Source organism: Mytilus galloprovincialis, chromosome 4, assembly GCF_965363235.1.
Source record: "Mytilus galloprovincialis chromosome 4, xbMytGall1.hap1.1, whole genome shotgun sequence".
NCBI lineage: Eukaryota > Metazoa > Mollusca > Bivalvia > Mytilida > Mytilidae > Mytilus > Mytilus galloprovincialis.
This window is the reverse complement of record NC_134841.1, coordinates 49,345,124-49,364,037: the sequence shown is the minus strand read 5'-3', so window position 1 is coordinate 49,364,037 and position 18,914 is coordinate 49,345,124. Positions and strand designations below refer to the sequence as shown.

The window sequence follows — 18,914 nt, the reverse complement described above, 5'->3', positions numbered from 1 at the left end:
CATGTTGCAATTGAAAGTCTTTATAATGATAGTTTGAGTTTGACATCTGTCTTCTGAATATTTGAAACATGTATCAAAATCTGTAATACCATATTTAACAATATTGCTCATTGTCAATGACTTCTTCAATCGAGCATTCTATACAGCACACTGGGTGATTTGTATAAGAGTTAGCTTCGACGGGGATTTTGCCCTGCCAGGGCCGTAACTACATATGAGGCAGGCGAGGCAACTGCCTCCCTTGAAATTTCTACACCAATTTATTTTTTTAAGTAATAAAATGAAATATGTACACGAGGAACTTGAATTTATATTAAGTTTCAGTTTAAACAGTGTTATCATGATACGTAATATATCTGTTATTTTCCGGAATTTTGATCAAAAGTATAGTTTTATTTATTTTTTCGTGTGGCCGTCTGTCTGTTATTCAGTATATATTCGTACGAGAACACATATGAAACTTTGCTTTCGACAATTTTGAATAAAACTTAACTATTCACATTCATTTAGGGGCTCAATTAAGCAGAGGAAGTTCCCTTCGTATTGTGAATCTTTAGTGATATCGGAAATTCGTTACCGGCTGAATCAGCTGTTGAATCGTTTTTTTAACGTCTCATTATGAGAACATTATGGGCAATGGCTTAGTAGTTAAACAATCCCATTCGTTGTAGCAGGGACTTTCTATACTAAGTATATACTTAGAATAGAAAGTCCCTGGTTGTAGTTATATACATGTCTGTTCAGCTTACAACGATATTGAAATTCAAGGTCCTCGATAAAAAAAATATCTTGCGATCTATGATCTTGCTTTATATGTTATTTTAAAACTTACCAGTTTGATTTCTAACAAAATTATCTTTAAATACAGATGATAATTGTTTGCATAAAAATTGCTTCCAGGATTCAGCAATACTGATGTTTTCTTAAAGTAAGAAAATCGAAGGAAACGGGTTATTTTTAGACATTTTACTGAGAGAAAAAAATCGGCGGTCACAATGTATTTAATGTTAATAGTTATAGGTCAAAGTACGGCCACTTGGCTCGTCCCGAACAGCAATCTCAGGCTCAGACAGATTGTTTTTGCATAAAAATTGTTTCCAGGTTCAAGCAATACTGATGTTTCTAAAAGTAAGGAAATCGAAGGAATACGTGTCATTTTTAGCCATTTTACCGAGAAAACAAAAATCGGTGGGGGGGGGGGGGGGGGGCTACACCACCCATCCCCCTCTCTAAGGGCCTCAATCGGCGGGCCTCAAACCCCTGCCTCCCCTGAATACGAACCCTAGTTACGTCCCTGCCTGCTCATTGTCGAAGGTCGTACGATGGCTCAAGGATTTGTGCTATTATACAAATCCTTGGATGGCATATAGGTGTTTATATCTGTGTCATTTTGGTCTCTTGTTGAGAGTTGTCTCATTGACAATCATACCATATCTTCTTATTTTTGTATTGACAATCAAATGTGCCCACAATATATTCGTATTTCTTTCATTACCCCATCGGAGCTCAGGTTTCCATTGCATTGTTGTGCAAAGGAATAATTTAAATGGATAAATTATCAGTGTTACGGTATTTCCAGGTGAGTACTACCCGGATTAAAACGTATTCTTTGTCAGTATTCTACTTTTAAACTATAAACCAGGAAGTTATGTTATACAAAGTGCACTTAGAGATATATTCACAGCAGTTTCTAAATAGTTAATATCATTTTCTCTGAAAATAACTACATGGTGTATCAAGAAGGTAGTTAGGTAAGATTATTTTTAATCAAATTCAGAAAACCTAAAATATCAGTTTATATATATATAGAATATAATGTTGATATACTAACCTGTTTATAAGGTGTGGACTATTTTGACTCATGATTGAATAAATACTACAGAACTTTCGTTTTCACGGTGGATCGAATACAAGATTACATCAGTCATCGTAGTACACAGGGACTTTCTATATATTGTATAGACTGCGTAACAAGAGACGAGTCCCGTTAGAATAGAAAGTCCCTGTAGTACATGATGAACAAGTACATCTTCAATAGGTAAATAAATTAACACCGAAGATTCTAATTAGAGTTATTTTTCACACTTACAAAATGACTGAACGTGTTTTAGCTTAACTTTTAATAATCGAAATGTTTTGAATCTTAGACTACTTTATATATCAGGTTTTGATTATTTTTCATCCCTTAATAATAAGGGCCATGGAAGGTAATATAAACCCTTTCTAATTTGTCATAGTCTGATATATACGTATATTCCTGTAAATTGACAGCATCACACGAATCTTTGCACATTAGTTTTACCGGCTCAAAATAATGGAAGTCATCTTTTCATTTCGCGACTGAAATTATTATGGTCATTCCTATTTTTTTGTAAATGTTTTCCGTTTAAGATATTTTCAAAATCAAAATTTTGTCTATTGACAAAGGATTGAAATAGTTGGTTTGCTAGAAACAAAAACATCGTTTACATGTGAAAAGAAAATAATCTTTATGTATAAATATAGCTAGATACCAGAAAACAAACACAACATCGGTGAAAGTCTTACACGGCAACCATGTATAGTATTAAGTTATATAGGTAAACAAATTACAGAGACATCTGCTGCAATTTCTCATAAGGGTGTTTTTTCTCTCGAAGTCTAAACAGGATCGGAATTATATTTTTAAAGGAGTTTCACAACAATTATCAATATGTCCATGTTGATTATGATGCTAAAACGTCAAATGGCAAATTAATAGGCATATTCAAGACGAGAACATGTTACTGCAATATGAATATTAACTCTGCTTTGTACTAGACCAACACGCTGAGTCGAATTTTTAACAAACTTGTTATCAAGGTTATTTCATGAGAGTCAGTTTCAAATCTATTGCTGTAGGAAGCCAGAGTGCCAGGGGAGAACCCGGCACTAACATTCGGTAGAAAAATCAATTTTAATGATTTAATAAATATCCATAAATCACAATCTCACTCAGCGCCGGTACATATTGCCGTTTATATAAAACATACAATGAAAATATGCAATGTCAACATAAAAGAATCAAATAATCACTAATATTCCAATAGACAGCTAACATTTGAGACACATATAATCATTTGGGGGGTGGGGTGGGGGGGGGGGGGGTGTATACAGGAAGAATCAACTCCTTAGTCTGTCATTTTCCCATTGAAATATACATGTTCTTTTATCTGAACAAAAGTGTTTTCAACTTTATCATACCCCAACACTTACGAAATCATGTTTTGATACATCTATCTCAACTTTGCCAAAAAAAAAAAACCATAATATTTTAGTGATTTTTGTCTCTTCTACCATAAAAATCTTCAAGACATGACTTCGGTATTTAGCGCATTTCAAGTACGATTGCGCTGGTACCTTGAAAATTAGTGTACAAGTTAGAACTATTAATTTAATACTATTCTTCAAAAACTCACTGCACAATTATTGAAAAAGTCATAATGCCCCTAAAAAGAAGTTTTCTAAGCCCTTCTTTGTGAAACTGAATATTCTTCAAAATTCGAAGAAAAATAAATGGTTTATACAGAAAAAATGCATGCCATTAGAGTCGACTTGGTTTTAAACCAATATTGATAGAAGTTTAACGAACATTAAATCACATTGCTGGTTATCCGAGGATTAATTTGAGCCAAATGGCGATAAACAAGACTTTACATTTAATATAGGAGATAATTTTCCACCTCCGGCAGTGAGATTCAAACACGCGATCTTTCATCCTTGGGATAGTTCAGCATTCCCCTACACCACTGGCATCGTCTAAATGTTTTTGAAATTTAAGTACTTAGCTGTATATTCAAAAGTGAAAACAAAATTACAAAGAACTTCACCCAGTTTGTTTTCTTTTAGAAATTATGTGTTCAGATGATATATGATTTTTACGCAAATACAGGAAGAATCAGCTCTTTAAATGGTCTGTTATCTTCCCATTGAAATATGATATGATATTAATTTCATTTTCTTTTATTTGGACTTGCCTTCTCGTTCACAGCATAGTGCTTATATATTATTTTGACAGACTATCATGATCAGGGGGGGGGGGGGGGGATAGGAGTGGTCCTGATCTCGAAATCACGGGCTTAAAAGCACGAAATCCGGAGGTCCCGATTTTAAATAATTTAAATCCCGAGTTGGGTGCTCATTTTCGCCATAACTTTCCATGTTTTCTGCAGTTTATGTTCAGATTTTTATGTTTCTAGCTAGGTATACTGATATTTTCATATTAATATAAGATCAAAAACAAAACATGATATTCTTAGCTTAAAAATGTGTTTCTTTTGAAAAAATCTTCTGAAAAGTTAGATTAAAGGCTACTTGAAAGTTCCTGATGTTTTGTCAAAGGGGACACATATTCGCCGTTTTTACACATCTATTTAAAACCAAATAACTGCAGCTTTATAAACAATATTTTTCAAATCAATTTTATTATAAATGAAAAGAAGACAAGTCAAAGGTGTAAAGAACTGAAATTTAGCACAATCACGCAAAAAATAACTAAGAATAACGTCTTTGAAATTATTTTTTCATTCAAGAAATTGGCCGAAAATCGTTGCCGGTCTGTTTTTCGGTCCTTAATTTGCGGTAAGTGTCGAAATTCTGTCTAAGGTTAAAAAAATAATCATATTTGTTATTATAATATAATTTAACGGCATAGTTCTTCCATTTCACCCATCCATTGACGTTTTTACTCCTCAAAATCATAAAACGGCGAAATTGTGTCCCCGGCGAAAATGAGCGCCCCGGGCACTCGACATCCCAAAATTCGAAAAAAAGAATTTACGGATCCCGAAAGGGTCAATCCTGAAATCCCGAGCTGAAAAACACCCGATCCCGAAGTCTTGATAAGGTCCTATCCCTCCTCTATCGTGAGAGTGTACAGTTTTGTCAGACACATGTGTTCAGTAATCGCAACCGTGACTTCGGAATTTATACCTTTTCCGAAACTACTCTAATTTTAGTCACAAAGTGTAGTGTCCGGTAAGAAATTGGAAAGTTTGACGGTAGTTATGATCCAGTAGTCACACTAATTAAGACAAAAATCAATTGAAACAGGTATCATAATTAATGTCTAGCTTTCTCTCACAAACCATGAGTTTACATTTTTGTTCTTGCTTGGTGTTAACATTCATAAGTAAATTCAGAGTAAATGTAGCACACCGGCACAGCAAATCATGGCCCTATGAAAAAAAGACCTAAAAAGTAACGGAAGACATATTAAATGACCATGAAAACCAGAGTAAATCTACAACTTATTATCAATGCAGAAGATAGAAACTTAAGCTTTCTTCTTTTATTTAATATTTTACAAATTGATGTTCATAAAAAAAACCCACCTTATCGCTATTTGTCCGCCATACCCTACTTAACATCACACAGGTTCCCGTAAAATTTTGACGTCATAATACAAATTATCTGACGTCACAATGTGAAAGTGATTGTTGTATGAAGTCAATAGTTCAAGTGGAACAGATTCTCCGGTCAACAGGGAATAGTGATAATGTGTAATCAAAGTATACGGAGCGTCTTTTTACAAATCCGGGTCCGTCCGCCCTTATTCCGGTTTCACCCTCATACAGGTTCACCTGAAAACCTGTTTGCCCTGAGTCTGTTCACCCTGGTTTTTATTTTTTGGTATAGTGTAGAGTTGTGTATAGTTAATGGAATATGTTGAAGTCAGTCTATAATTTCGCAGAATATTTACAATGTATTATGTTGTCTATAGCTACATTTGTAGCTGCTACTAGGTTATAAGTTTCTGTACATTTCAGGACTACAAGATATTGTGACTTCAAGGTATTGAGGACTAAGTTTGTATCTGTATGTAACTATATGTTACTAGGAGTAGGAAATAAGTTTCTGTGAATTTCAGCACTACATTGTATTTTTAAAGGTAAAACAACTGAAGACTAAGTTATTATGTTGTCTTGCTACGAGGATAAGTTTCTGTGAATTAAAAACAAAGACTACAAAGTATTTGACATAAAACTACTAATTAATTCATTTGTTCTTTTGTCTGTAATGGACAGCTGTAATAGTAATCATACCATTCCTTATTTTGGTCTTGTTCAAAAGATATAAAAAAAAAAATTACCATAGTATAAGCATGATAAGCAGATTATACTAAACTTTATATATCATTTATAATAAGTTGACTGATTATAATTAACTACATTGTACATTGTATCAGGGCTTTCCATTGAAGCCGGTAGCCGGCGGAAATCCGCCGTCTACGGCGGCTTCAAGTGCCGGCTACTTCACTGACAAGAATAAAAATTTCAGAAAGAAAAAAATTTTTTTTTAAATGTATCAAGACAAGTGTCGAGAGTCGTATTTGTCGCAAAGTCGAGGTCGCGATAAACAAGGATGTTAAATCAGTGTTTACCTTTAGCTAAATATAGTTCACGTGAATTCAGGTCACTGATTGGTCGTCTATTTAAAGTCGGAAAGCATCGTATTTGTGGAACGATAACAAGAGAGATGTTCCGAAGGTCATAGACAATAATAGACAATATGAAGCGATCACAAACCCTGTTCAGTTTTGGATTCAAGAAATCGAAGAAAGTCAGAGAAGATAATGACAATAGTATGTTATGAAATAATATCAGTCAAATAAAAGAAAGTGTAATATTTAATGTTGTTCAGTTCCTTTTGTAGTTCCTTTTTCAAAGCCAACGTGGTGTTAAAAAATGAAGGTCAAAAACGAAAGAAGAAATATATTGTCGACCACAAATAAATAACATTAGTTAGTATCATACTTGACAGTTTACAAAAAAAAAAAGAAAATCAGAGGATTTATAAATTTTGTGACAATGGTTCAGAAATAATTGTTTGATTGAAATTTTAAAATACGTATTCACAAGGATTTGTATAGTAAGACATACTATACAAATCCTTGGTATTCAAGTCTTTTTTTTAGAAAAGGGGGGGGGGGGGCATTTGTTTACTAAAGTACGTATTCATGCGAATTAGATCGACCAAAATATAATGATATTTAATTAATTGGATTATTATAGAAATGAAATTAAATATTTTATCTATCATCCACATGTATTCAAGGACAGAGATGATATCATACAGGTAAATAAAGAGAAATATATCCTATATATATATATGTATATATTATACAACTATAACATGTATAATATTACTACTAACATATAACATCTGATATTACTTACTATAGATCTATATACTATTATTGCTTACCTTACAGCTTAGTGTAACTGGTGTTGGTTGCTTACTATCTATATTATTGCTTACCTTAGTAAAATATATTAAAAAACTTGTGTTTGTTGTATACTTTTATCCCTTTCATCAACTTATTAAAGAGTGGCAATGAGTAGCATTATAAATTCAATTTTGAATGGATACTTTATGATTTACTGGTACATGTACAGTACACCAAAAGATGGAGTTACGGATTGATTTCCGTTTTTATAACTATGAAAACACATGATCATTTTTATTTATGTAAACAAAAATGTGCCAACCTTTTCTATAGTTTATACATGTATGCAGTATATTATACTAGTATACTGTATACATGTATAAACTATAGAAAAGGTTGGCACTGTATACAAACCACTTTTTAGTACAATATTGATTTAGCAATTTTAACTTAGTTATAAGGGCCTACACTTTAAAAATACGATAAACTCCTTAATATTGTCAGTGTATGACTAGGGATAATTTTATTTCGCACATCATTGCCACTCGTCTCGCCACTCGTAAACTTTTATATAATCACAGCCACTTTCCATATAGATTTATGTATGAGTACACGCCATTCTTGTACTGTTTTCAGTTTCTGCGCCTTCTTTCAAATGCTTTTATCTGTCAGTGTATTCATGTGCAGAATTTATTGTGTAACAGTGTTTATTACTTTTAAAGCTCAAGGTTGACCTATTTTATCATTTGTCAAAATATGAAATAAACCGAGGTGACTTGATGGTACCCGTGATCATTTTCAACTATCATCTAACATAGACTGAGGTGAAAAATATTGTTACAGTTAAACATGTATTTAGGGTCCAGCACCTATAGTTATTACTGTCCGTCTGTCATCGCTACATGTGATATAAGAAAACTTAAGTTTAATTCAACCAATTGGGAATAACATTTATACACAAGAATAATATAAGCTTCTCTACAGGACTAAGGAGGCAACCTTTTCAATTTTGAAGACCCTTTATGATGCATCATTTTTCAGTTTGATTCCTATGTAATTATTTGGTGGTTTTTAAGTCTTACTGAATACAGTATTTGTATTGCAGGTCAATGCAATGAGCCTGAAAGTGAAATAAGTATCCAGTCATCAGAGACTTGTAATACTGAGTCACAGCCCACAGTTTCCTGTAGTACTGAGTCACATCCCACAGTTTCCTGTAGTACTGAGTCACAGCCCACAGTTTCCTGTAGTACTGAGTCACAGCCCACAGTTTCCTGTAGTACTGAGTCACAGCCCGCAGTTTCCTGTAGTACTGAGTCACAGTCCGCAGTTTCCTGTAGTACTGAGTCACAGCCCACAGTTTCCTGTAGTACTGAGTCACAGCCCGCAGTTTCCTGTAGTACTGAGTCACAGCCCACAGTTTTCATTGGTACTGAGACACACACAATGGTCACCGGTAGAACTGAGACACTGCAGTCTTTAAAATTTGAAAAAGATGATATTGCTATTACCAGACTAGAAAATTTGTTCCCAAACTTTGAAGGCATACATTATTACCATACTTGTCTAAAGAAAAACTGTTCAGAACTATGTCAGCAAATTGAACAAAAAAAAGATAAATTTGTTCATTCATGGATAAGAAATTTAGAACTGGCCTTTTGCAATAAAACTTTAATCTGGTGGTTGGTATACAAGGAAAATGAAGGTATGTTCTGTATTCTCTGTAAAAAACACAATACATGTAACTTACAGAACAAATCTAAGGTATTTAACAAGACACCAAGTGTGCGATACAAGAAATCTACAGTTAAAGACCACTCTAACTCTGAACAACATAAAACAGCAGTAACGCTAGAACTTACAAGTAGAACCTCAGTTTTCCAGAAGGACTTTGAAGAAAAAAAAGCAGTTGCAGACGATAACCTCAAAGCAGCTTTTTTTGCCTTGTATTGGCTGATGAAGGAAGAAACACCGAACTCTAAATTCAGTAGCCTAATGCTATTGGCAGATAAAATGGGACATCCTTCTATAAAACATTTCAGATATACGAGTTCTAGAACCATTAGAGAAATGATGCTGACAATAGGACACCACATTGGTGATGAAGTAGCAGAAAAAGTAAGAAATTCTGGAGTTTATGGTCTCCTAGTTGACGAGGTTACTGACCTATCTGTGAAACAACAGATGGTCTGTTTTGTGCAGTATATAGATGACAGTGGATTAGGTCACGTTGATTTTCTGGATATTGCCAATGTGCTGGACTTTGGATCATCAGCAGATGCTGACACTTTATTAAAATCAGTTTGCCATATCTTGTCGAAAAATGAGTTAGATGTAAGAAACTGTAGCAGTTTTGTTTCCGATGGCGCTAGTGTCATGGTTGGAAAAAAGAATGGGGTTGCTGCAAAACTGAAAAATATAGTTCCTACATTGTTAAGTGTTCACTGCATATGCCATCGTTTAGCATTGGCTTGTACAGATACTAACAAGGATATAGAATACATCAGTACAATAGAGAGAATTCTCACACAACTTTGGAAGTACTTTGATGACTCACCAAAGCGAACTGCTGCACTACTCAAAACACAGCTTCAAATGCACCAGATTGCACTACACACAGGTGACATAACAAAACAGAAACGAGTCTACATCTCAAGAAAAATGAAGAAAGCATGTAAGACACGCTGGTTATCATTTGATAATTCTGTCAAATCAGCATATGGGGATTTACCAGCTGTGCTTCAAACCCTCCGAGTATTAAAAATGAACGACGATCCTACAGCTGATGGTCTGTTAAAACGAATGAGACAGTTCAAATTTATTGGGGCCCTGGCAGTATTGAGTCATATACTACCAATTTTGGCATCCCTCAGCAGAGCCTTTCAGAAAGGCACCATAAATTTTTCATCAGTCCAGCCTGCTATTGATCACACTATGGATAGCCTTGATGATCTCTTACCAACTGTTTCTGATGACCCTTTAACATCAAATGTCAGTTCACAGCTGAAAAGTGAATTGTCAGAACAAGGTCGTCTTGAAGCCTTGGAGTTGCAACCAAGTGATTTTGAATGGAAGCAGATGACAAATTTATTGACTAAGTATGTACACGCTTTAAAGGAAAACATCAGTTCACGCTTTTCGAGTAGTATACCTATTCTTCAGTGCTTCGGTATCTTCGATCCATTAAGTATGCCTTTGAGGGGAACACTAGAATTCAAAACCTATGGTAATGAAAGTGTCAAAAAGATGGCTGATCACTTCTACAAGGCAGACGAAACTAGACCAGACAGAGAAGAAAAACTTCTAGCAGAGTGGGGAAGTTTCAAGTATCTTCTCAACAAATGGAAAGATGACATACCTGAAAATGTGCAGCACCCTGATCCGAAACATACTTTGACAAGTATCAGTCCATTAGAATGGAGCTTGCAAAGAATGGTTAGCAACCAGCATTTGATGATTAATTATCAGGAACTTGTTCACATTTCCAAGATTGTGATAAGCTTGCCAGTGAGCAATGCATGGCCTGAAAGAGGTGGCAGTGCTATAAAAAGAATCAAAACAAGGCTACGGAATTCAATCAAGAATGATATGCTTGCTACTTTACTTCAGGTCTCTGTTAATGGACCTGAAGTAAAGGAAGCTGATAAGTTGGTACATGACGCTTCTGCAAAATGGGTTACCATAAAAAACAGGATAAAACTATCAAATAAAGTATCAGAAGAAGCTGAAAAGACAGCAACTCAGGAAGTTCAAACTGAAGAGGCTGGTGTCCAAACTGATCTAGCAATAAGAAACGATTATGAGTTCGAAGAAAAACGACAAAGAGTTATGCAATTGATGAAGCAAGCATCAAAAATTGTGGGATTAAACATCGAAGACATTGAGGATGGTTTTGAGTATGATGATGACAATGAGTCAGAGGATGAGTTTGATGATGAGGACCTTTTTGAATAAAGAAAAGTTAACAACAAATAATCTATTACAAGTTTATTGATTGATCATGATGCAAAAATAATAAATATTATAAAAAAGCGATGTGGTATGATTGCCGCAATGAAACAACTCTCAACAAGAGACCAAAATGACACAGAAATTAACAACTATAGGTAATCATGGTAATCTTCTTCTAATTTTATCTGTCATCCATTCTAGATAATCATGATCCTGGTATAAATAATAGTCTTTTGTTCCTAGGTTCTTTCCCATGGTTATCATCACATTCTCAGGGCTATAACCAAGTAAAAAATTAAGCAGTAGGCTTAAATTAAAATTTTATAATAATAACTGATAACAATAATATCATATGTATAATTATTAGCAAAAAACTTCTTTAACAGTAAATGAATTCTCAGCTTAAGGTAAAAGAAATAATGAAGAACTGACTATTACACACAAAAAAAGGAAATTTCTTTGAGATTTTTGTTCTTAATCTTTTATTTCACACAAAAAAGTGGCCATTTGAAAGATGAAATTAGGTGCCAGGAGATTGCGAGAATGCAGGATTTTGCTCTATTTACCCCAGAGCTTCTGGGGGCCTTGAGCGGCCCCCAGACCCCCGGCCGTAAAGCACCAAGCTTACAGCTTGGTGGGCGACCGGCTTCGCCGGCCGCATGCACCAGCCGCCTATAATTTTAATTTAGCCTGCTACTTCAAATTTTATGGAAAGCCCTGTTGTATACTGTCAGGGTGAACATAAGGAAAAATACTGTTAAGAATGTTAGAATTCATATATGAACCTCACCTATAAAATTTAAAATATGCACTTTTATTTACAGCTACTTTCATTTACATGTTCCTGTTTTCTATTTTCCTTATGATTATGCAATATAATAATTTTTCAATACAGATTCAGAAGTTAAAATGAATTTGAAGTTACTTTTGAAATGAGGTAAAAAAAAAATTAACAATTTCAGAACAATTACACTTAAGAATGTGTTTTCTTATGGTTTGATAAGAGTCAATATTAGCTTTTACCACTCTCTAAATAATAGTTCAACAACTGTTAATCTTAATAATAATTTTGACAATTACTCCATATTTAAATAAACAGTTTTTCAATGTGAAAGACAGTTCAGAGATATACAAAGCGCTGAAATAGTGTGTAAGGACACTAAAAAGACATTTGAAAGTATAACTGTTAATAATTTAATGCTACACACATGTATTAATAACTTGCACAGACTGCAATTGTCTACAAACTTTATGATTTAGAATTAAGAAGAATAACAAAGGGGAATCAATGTCTGCTGACAGAACATTGCATTTTTTGTAGAAACAGCATAGGATAACAAGAATTCTGGAGTTTTAAGATATGCTGGTTTTTAAAAAAATCACGTTTATTGGGCAATATTAAAAAAAAGAAACGATTCACAAGTAAAAAACAAAATTTGGTAATGAATGTGAAGATTGATGGAATTTTTATTTTTAAGTGCCAAATTAAAATTGCAAAAAGCATATTTTGGCATAAAGGAAAATTTGTTTTAGTTTTTGAGTCCTCTACAAATTTTTCTTGGGTAATGTTTGACAATATAATGAACATAAAAATGAGAAAAGAAACAGTGAATGTTTCAAAGAGACAACAACCAAAGAACAGAAAACAGCCCAAGGCAAGCAATGGGTCTTCAACACAGCTAGAAAATCTCACATGCCGAGGTTGTTACTTGGCTTCAGATGTCCATTAGTGAATTAATGAGTCTTCAGTTTACCATGTGCTACATACACAGCTGTTAGGATGTGTAGACAAATGCTAACGACATTGAATATAATTATAGGAAATAATGCATTTATTATTTTGATACTGTAGAGTTCTGAAATTCAGTCTATAGTGAAAGTCAAATGATACTTTAAAATATAAAAAAAAAAGAAATTGAATATGTTTTACAAGTTTTTACTACACATACTGTACAAAACTTTTGAACGAGGAATTTCTTTCAAAAGATAATTCTTTATCTTTTTCAATATCTTCAGAAATGAGCTTATGTTTAACTATTGTCTTCCTGTACTTTTAATTCACTAATACATGTAGCTTTTCTATATGCAGTGACCTTAAAAATGTTAATAATAATGTTACAAATTCTAAACATGTACAGAGGGGATTAAGGTGACCAAGTTTGCCTTGTCGCTGTTGTAGAGGTTCATTCATGATAATGTTACAAATCCCAAACATGTACAGAGGGGATTAAGGTGACCCAGGTTGTCATGTCGCTGTTGGGGAGCTATATTCATGCACATGGTTAATGCATAAATTTTTTACATGTTTCACTCCAAACGTTGCCTTAAGATGTCTATTGTTTGATTTTTATGCCCCACCTAGATATATATAGGGGCTTTATATGTTTTGGTCTGTGTGTCTTGTTTCTTTGTCTGTTAGTAAGTCTGTTCTGCTTTAGGTTAAAGTTTTAGGTCAAGGTAGTTTTTGATAAAATTGAAGTCCAATCATCTTGAAACTTAGTGTACACATATCCCTTATTATATGATCTTTCTAGAATTCTAATGCCAAAGTTTTGACCCCAATTTCATGTTCCACTGAACATAGGAAATGATAGTGTGAGTGGGGCATCCATGTACTAAGGATAACAATCTTGTTTGATACTATTTTGCTGTCTATATAGCATTTATCCCATATATCGTATCAATATCAAATTTTTTATAAGTATCGTGCAAGGGAACTGATGCCTTAACTTTTCATATCCTCTTACACCCATAATGATGTTTTTGTGGGAATTGAACCTGATTTGTGTTCCTGATTTCATATATTTTCACACGGTTTTAACTGTTACTTGGTGACTGGTATTTGCTATTCATTGACATTCATATAAATTTATTGATTCATAATAAAGGAGTTTCCTGAAGTTACAGAAATGATAAAATCAAAGATCAATTTTTGACAAGAAGAGTTTTCCTCGAAAGTGTTTTTAAAATTGAATTCATGGTATCAAACAAAAAGTAAGTTACAATGTACAAAATGTAGCTATTACTTTTGTAAATTTTTTATAACTACTTGTAGCTAATTAAGAAACAAAGGCCGTAAAGGAGTTACTGAGTAGGTATGTTATTCAGAACTATTGTTTGTCCCCTGAAATTAAAATAAAACTTTTTTTAAACTTTCAGAATTATGTGAATTTTTCAAAGTATTTACATGCATATATATAGACAATTGATTGAAATTTAAAATTAAATTATCACAAGATGACTTATAAGAACACTGTTCTTCCACATTTTCAATAATAAGTTAACAATTTAAATACATTTTTCATGAAAAGTAAGTTTGAATCAATAATAATAACATGCAGGGGCGAAATCCAGCCATTTTAAAAAGGGGGGTTTCCCAACCCAGGACAAAAAAAGGGGGGGGGGGGGGGTGTGTCTGTTCCAACCACATTTCCTTATTCAAATACATTGATCGTTCAAAAAAAAGGGGGGTTCCGACTGGTTCCCCAGAACTCTCCCTGGACTTGCCACTGACATGAACGCTTGATTGAAGACTGAATACTTTATTTAATTAAAAAGAAAGACAATATTTCTTACCATCACAACACTTCATATGTAAGTAAAACAAAAAAATAACTATACATGTATACAAAAAGTTACTGGAAAAATTAATTCGAAATCATTATTTAAAAGCAGATGTGTAATGATTGTCAATGAGACAACTCTACACAAGAGACCAAATTAAACAGAAATTAACAGCTAAAGTTCACCATCAACAATGAGCAAAGCCCATATCACATAGTCAGCTATAAAAGGCCCCTAATTCACAATTGTATTAAACATTAGAGGCTATTTGTAGTGGCAAATAGCTATATATATATAGCTTAATGTCTTGCCATCTGAGTTTATACAAGAAACCACAAGATTCCAATCCTTCTTACTACATGTACTATATATAAATCCTTAATTTGACTGATAAATCACCAGGTTAATACAATCTGTTTAAAGGCCACTTGTGGTGCCATAAACTTGTTGAAATTGACATATATGACAAATAGGTTCATTTACACATACCAGTAGTTCATGGACAAAATATGAATTATCCAAGGCACCCTAAAAAATATTTTACAAACATGAAAATCATTTTAAAATACATTTTCAGCAAAAAATGTTTTTGGATAAAACCAAGTATTTTAAGCTGCATTAGCTCAGTCATATATATCCTAATATTGCTTTAATGAAAGGATCTGAAAATTATGCTATTTCTTCAAGTTTTTCAGTATGCACTAAGTTCAAGAAGTTTGAAGCTTAATGAAAATACATAGGAAAACTGTGAACACTAATTTCTGCCAGACTCAACTGACTCATGCCTTATGAACATCTGAAAAATGTCATTTGTTATATATGTTATATCTGTTTATTTTCTAATTGAGTAAATAAAGGGCCTAAAAGAAGCCTAATATCATACTTTCTCCTTTTACATGTTTCTTTTGAGTTGATGGTTGATGGATGGGTTATATTTTTATGCTGCATTTAAGCGCAGACAGGCTATAGTGCAGTGACAGCTGAATTATGATGCACAGGGCAATGAAATGATTTGTAGCTAGCACCTTTGAAAAGTAATGTCTTCAAATGGCATTTTGTCAAATTATTATACATTTTTCTGGTAGATATACCCTGCTGTGCCAGCTGTAGCCTTTAAATATTAACCCCTCCTCAAAGATTTAAACTTAGAAAACTATTAATTGTCAGATCATTTAAAAATAAAGTATTTCAGGTCCATTGTATCAATGAACACAATACAAGTCTTTGAGTGATGCTTACTATATTTATGTTAGTATGATTATTTTACAGTAAGTCTTTTTATATCTAATTTCATATCACCATCTTGTGTTTTATTCTAAAATTACTAGGCCAATTGACCAATTTGAACCAAAGATTACTAGATGTTTTTGATCATTGACGTACCACTTGGTTTGATAAACTTTTTGTAAGTGGTTTGAAGTGTTTTGACATCCTTAGGGAAGTAAAATTATTCATAAACTTGTCAACAGTATCGTACATCAGTTATTATTTCTAGCTTCTTCCTCATGAGTTTACCACAGTGCAGCTATAATACATTTCTAAAGGGCTTACTCACGTTCTGATATAATTTTTTTTGGTAATTGTCTGAAAAAAATATATTTAAAGAACTATCATATCTAGCTTCCTGTGTATTTATTCTACAGTAAAAGGAAATAACAAAAGTTTAAAAATAGGAAATTGGGAAAAAAATAGATTATAGCCCACTATACAGTATAGGTTTATCTCATTGTTGAAGGTCGTAGGGTTGCCTTTAATTGATTACATCCACTTCATTTGAACTTAGGTCGAGAGTTGTTTCATTGGCAATGATACCAAATCTCCTTACTTTTATATTAAGGTTTATGAACTGATTAAGCACAAATCAAGAAATGAATTGTGCCTGAACTTTGCTTGTTCAAAGAATGTGTTATATGACTGTTAATTAAATTTGCATTAATCACACAAATCTTTAATTTTGTCTTCCCACAGGTACAAGGTGGAATACAGCACTTGCAAAACAGAAGAAATACAAAGTAGAAAAGGTTTTTTTTTTTATAAATGTTCAGTAATTTTTATATACCTTTTGAAAACATGATATAATGTTAGAAAAATAGCATGTATTGGTAAAACTCAAGTTTGCTAAAACTATTATGTAAGAAATTTTTCATAATGTTTGGTTGTTGAATGGTTGTAAAATATATTAAGTTTCATCAAAGATTTTATTCAGTACATTTAGGCACCATTATGTTTTTAAACATTTATATCTTGAAAATTTCACACATCCACACATAAGTCAAACTTAGAGGGCCTTGAAATATCAGCATCTATGCAAAGAAGTGGGAAAGAAATTTTTTTTGTCAGTTCTCTCTTTTTAGTTTGAATTTTGGTGGTGTCACTTTTACAATTCCAAAGTTATTTCCCTTTCCAAATGAAAAAATGGCTAAATTTTTTGTTTCCATTCTCTTACTTGAGTTGGCCTCCACCTTGTTATGAAACTTAAACACTATGGTAATTACTAGAAAAAAACAGATCTAGCTTCAATTTTGGTGGTGTAACTCTTACTGTTCTAGAGTTGTGCTCCTTTATAAGTGGAAAAATTTCTGAATTCTTTCATTTCAGTTCTCTAACTTAACTTAACTTCAAGTCAGGAATATGTCTGTTGTCATCCATTTGTTTGATGTGTTTGAACTTTTGATTTTGCCTTTTGATTACGGAATTTTCCTTTTTGAATTTTTCTAGCAGTCCATTATTTTTGTTATTTTACTTTTTAAGTTAGCCTCAACCAAATGTTATAAAACTTATACAATGCTTATTACCGCAAAATACAGATCAAGTTTGAGTTTTGGTGGTGTCACTTTGACTGTTCTTCAGTTATGTCTCTTTATAACTTTATATGATTTGCAAGAGGGAGCATTATCTGTGTTCATGGACACATCAATTTCCACATTTATTTAAACATCTATTACTTTTTGAAACCTTCATGGAATTTTATGAAACTTGGACAAAAGCTTTTATATGATCGAAAGACAGAATGTTTTTTGTTCACTTTTCTTTCTTTAATTAATAAATGCAGACTTACTGCAGTTTAAAAACATTTGAATACATTAATTAAATACTTATACATCAATAAATTTTCAATATTTTTAGAATGTTATGAAATTTTGACTATTGCTTCTTTGTGATCAAGTTATAGCATTTGAAGAAAAAAGTCCTTTTTTTTTAAAGTTTTTATACGACCGCAAAAATTTTAATTTTTTGGTCGTATATTGCTATCACGTTGGCATCGTCGTTGTCGTCGTCGTCGTCGTCGTCTGAATACTTTTAGTTTTCGCACTCTAACTTTAGTAAAAGTGAATAGAAATCAATGAAATTTTAACACAAGGTTTATGACCACAAAAGAAAGGTTGGGATTGATTTTGGGAGTTTTGGTCCCAACATTTTAGGAATTAGGGGCCAAAAAGGGCCCAAATAAGCATTTTCTTGGTTTTCGCACTATAACTTTAGTTTAAGTGAATAGAAATCTATGAAATTTTGACACAAGGTTAATGACCACAAAAGGAAGGTTGGGATTGATTATGGGAGTTTTGGTTCCAACAGTTTAGGAAATAAGGCCAAAAAAAGGGCCCAAATAAGCCCAAATAAGCCCAAATAAGCATTATTCTTGGTTTTCGCACAATAACTTTGAGGTCACAACAGTTTATGAATTAGGGGCCAAAAAGGGGCCCAAATAAGCATTATTTTTGGTTTTTGCACCATAACTTTAGTATAAGTAAATAGAAATCTATGAAATTTAAACACAAGGTTTATGACCATAAAAGGAAGGTTGGGTTTGATTTTGGGAGTTTAGGAATAAGGGGCCCAAAGGGTCCAAAATTGAACTTTGTGTGATTTCATCAAAAATTGAATAATTCAGGTTCTTTGATATGCCGAATCTAACTATGTATGTAGATTCTTAATTTTTGGTCCCATTTTCAAATTGGTCTACATTAAGGTCCAAAGGGTCCAAAATTAAACTAAGTTTGATTTTAACAAAAATTAAATTCTTGGGCTTATTTGATATGCTTTATCTAAATATGTACTTTGATTTTTGATTATGGGCCCAGTTTTCAAGTTGGTCCAAATCAGGATTCCATATCAAGTATTGTGCAATAGCAAGAAATTTTCAATTGCACAGTATTGCACAATAGCAAGAAATATCTAATTGCACAATATTGTGCAATAGCAATTAATTTTC

The 18,914-nt window shown here is 33.0% G+C and overlaps 1 protein-coding gene across 1 annotated transcript in view; it reads left to right on the top strand.

Moving 5' to 3' along the window:
* Positions 1 to 1,928: 1,928 nt before the first annotated feature.
* Positions 1,929 to 18,914, top strand: part of LOC143072339 (uncharacterized) — a 71,728-nt gene continuing 54,742 nt past the window's right edge. Inside the window, exons 1-2 of the mRNA XM_076247235.1 lie at positions 1,929 to 2,038; positions 16,670 to 16,722. The gene's annotated coding sequence lies outside the window, so the exon portion shown is untranslated. The remainder of the gene's footprint in view (positions 2,039 to 16,669; positions 16,723 to 18,914) is intronic.